This window comes from Notothenia coriiceps, unplaced genomic scaffold (assembly GCF_000735185.1).
Source record: "Notothenia coriiceps isolate Sejong01 unplaced genomic scaffold, NC01 NC01_scaffold00032812, whole genome shotgun sequence".
Lineage (NCBI taxonomy): Eukaryota > Metazoa > Chordata > Actinopteri > Perciformes > Nototheniidae > Notothenia > Notothenia coriiceps.
In genome coordinates, this window is record NW_011365513.1 from 26,729 (window position 1) to 30,492 (window position 3,764).

The following is a 3,764-nucleotide window of genomic DNA, read 5'->3' on the forward strand; positions in this document are numbered from 1 at the left end:
TGTATTTTAAAGTGGAAAAACCTCTCCCTTTTCTGAGCAAAAATGGGAATGTGACCTGGGTTTAATACCCCCCCCTTCCCTAAAACACACACACACACACACACACACACACACACACACACACACACACACACACGGCAGCCTATGTAATTTTACCCCTTCAGAGGTACCTATCTAACCCTCCTTCCTCCATTTAGTTGCTGAGCTCGTGTTACTTAGCTACCAGTTGCCACGGTTGCTTGGGCTGATGGGGTTACCCTGGCAACCATACCCATCCCATTGTGTGACAATCCAGCCACAGTGGGCCTGTCCCAAGGATACACACATAGAGGCACAAACACGTACACACATACATGCACAGGGATAGTGTTATACCAAGTCAGCCCCCTCCCCCCCTAAAGTGCCCTTTGCCCCATGCCTGCCACACACACACACACACACACACACACACACACACACACACACACACACACACACACACACACACACACACACACACACACACACACACACACACCTGAGTTGCTCCCGATGGCATGGCCAACGGTGTGTGAATGTGTGTGAATGTTAGGTCCTAGAGTAAGGTACACTGCTCTGTATGAATGGGTGTGAATGGGTGAATGACATGTAGTATGTAAAGCGCTTTGAGGGGTCTTAAAGACTGGATAAAGCGCTATATAAGTACAGTCCATTTACCATTTACCATTTACACACACACACACACACACACACACACACACACACACACACACACACACACACACACACACACACACACACACACACACACACACACACACACACACACACACACCTGTTAACAGCTCAAGGTTGTTGTTTTTTGACAGTGAAACCTTGGTCTTTATATTTGTGTGTGTGAGGGAAAGGGGTTAATACCTCATTAATAATCCAACCTGTTTCTATCCCACCCACGGCGCTTGTTTTAATCTGTCTTCTCTTTTTCTCTCTTTCCCTTTCTGATTCTGTTTCTCATTTGTAAAAAAAAAGACCCAGTTAATTGTGACTAAGCGCAATCAGGAGCTGAAACACCGCTGTGATCTGAGTGTGTGTCTGAATGACTGCATGCATTCCTCAAGTGTGTGTGTGTGTGTGTTGCTGTCAGCTATGGTGCTAATGTATTCACAGGCAACCCGCTAGCATAAACACTAACACTCTTTCAGTCAGCACCACATACTGTTTTATACAAACTCAGAATATTTAATAAGAAAATGACATGTTCATTTTCATATGAAAGTAAACACTCTCCGCTCACAAACAGAGAGGGATTAGATTATGTCATTAAAAAGAGGCAAATCATTATTCATTCAAGAAAAAACATCTACTTAGAGTGCTGGGATGAGCCTGAAGAGCCAGAACCGAAAGAATAATTTACACATGATTTAGATCAGACATAAATCGCAATGAAATAAAAGGAACTCAGATCAATGCAGACTCAACAGGTTTACAGTTAAAACACATAACGCCTGTCGCCACTAGAGGATGCTGTTGATTAATGAGATACATTTATATATTGTGACAGGGCAACTCAAACAAAGATTATCAGAAAACTGAGACATAACTCATAGAAGAACACATCATTTGTGTGATTTGTTGTTTGTTTGTAATGGCCAAAATGAACTCTTTTTCTTCCTAACACTTGCTCTCTGCAGCTTATAACATATCATTAAAAGCTATTAATTCCAATATTCATTTAAATCAAAGCAGATATATATAAATAAAAAACAAGTACTTATTTCATAAAAATTTAAATTGTGTGTTTAATGCAAATAACCACTATAGATAACAAAAAAATGATAATATTGATATGTTTAGCATTGATTTTGGGTTACTTTTACATATCTGTTTTTTTTCCTGCTGATCCACGAAATAAACCAACTCAATCTAAAATGTTCTACACTGTTACACCCCTATTTGCACCATGTATTCTGTTTTCTTAGTCTTTTGTATCTGCACTCTTTATATTGTCTCTCTTCCCCTTTGGAAAAGCAACTTCTGCTCAGCAATCTCTCTTAGGAATAATCACGTTTCTCTTAATTGTATCTACTCCAAGGCTGAGAAGTCCCTAGATGTGAATTATCAGTTCAATAACAGAAATACCCCCAAACTACAAAAGACATCACAAACCGTGCACAGTACTGTAGATATATTCTTGCTGTTTTTATGTGCTTTTATGGGCTTCTGTATGTTACCAGAGTGTTGACAGCAGGCAGGGAATCGTTGCGGGTCACGCTTCACCAGCGGGCTGCATTCATGAACGCAAAGCATTCTCCATAGGGTAAATAAACATGCTTTACATACGGCGGCTCATTACTGTGTGTGTATGTGCTGTATGAGGATCTGTGTGGAGGTATTTGTAAGAAGTGTGTGCAATCAGATTTGACAGCATGACGGCAGAGAGAGAGTTTGGTTTTTACTGAAGAAAAGCTGCTCTAACAGGTGATTTAGGAGTTCAATATGTCAGAGTGTATGTTCTGGTTGAACGCCTGTATATGTGGTTTCATCGTGCTGCTTGTATGTTGACAGCAGGCGGGTCAAACTTCAACAGCGAGCTGCGTATGTGGACGGAAAACCGCCACCACAGGATGAATGAACATGCTTTACACACAGCGGCTCATTACTGCCCAGAGAACCATATTCATGTATGCCGTTTCTTCAGCTATGTGTGTGTGGGGGGGAAGTAACTGTGACTGTGTTCTGGTTGGAGCTGTCCATGTTATTAGCTGTGGAGCGATGTAGACAATGTGTGTGTTCTGCAGCAGTGCAGTAAACATGCCCTGCATACAGTACAGAGCCTATTAAAACGATTGTGTAAGCAGCGATTTACAGTCAAAGCTACACGACTCTCTACAGGACAAGGCCACACACACTTATGTGAGGCTGCTTTGGTTACTGCTTTGCTCAGGCCGCAGACTTTATGGGGAATTGAACCTGTGACTTTATTTACAGGAAAATCTATTTTACAATGCGTCATGCACCATAAAAAATAAATTACTTTTTAAAACCCATTTGGTTTTACGAAGAATATCTAACACTCGCCAATGTTTTATTTTTTTGGTTTGTTTTTTAGTTCTGAAATTTGTGAGAAAATAATTGGTAATATCTACAGTTTCTTTTATATAAAGGATTTAATTTAAATAATACTTACATATTATAATTTATAATATAAAAAATATATATTTTAGAAAATATTGGTCTTAAAAAAACTGCTCTCACACCTAAACATCGATGACGTCATTGCGTCCCGTGCATCTGTTTTTGTTTTAGTAATGTTTTATCCACCACTGATGCTACTGAACATTATAAAACCTTCAGGCCTTGTCAAGTGAACTCCATATTTCTGCTGTTATAGCCTTTGATATGATTCAATTCAGAAATATACAATAATTTCTCCTTAGGTTATAGAAACTGCTGCACCGTGTTTTGGTGCCTAATAACACATTTACATATTATTTAACTGTGTTTCAGTCTCTCAGGTACCTGAATCAACATTTACCATCTTAAGGCCCGGACACACCAGGCCGAAATCAGGCCGTTTTCGTTAGTCGGACGACGAAGCGTGTCCTGTCGCCCAAAGTCAATTTGGTGTGTCCTGCACCGTCGGCCATGACACGCCTTAGCCTTTCATGGCCGACGCAGGCAGTCGGCCAAAGAAATCACTCTGATTGGCTGTTCAGCTAGCGAATCAGTGCATGAGAAGCGAAACGGTTGCTTGAGAATGTCTTCCACAAGCAACACTCCAATAG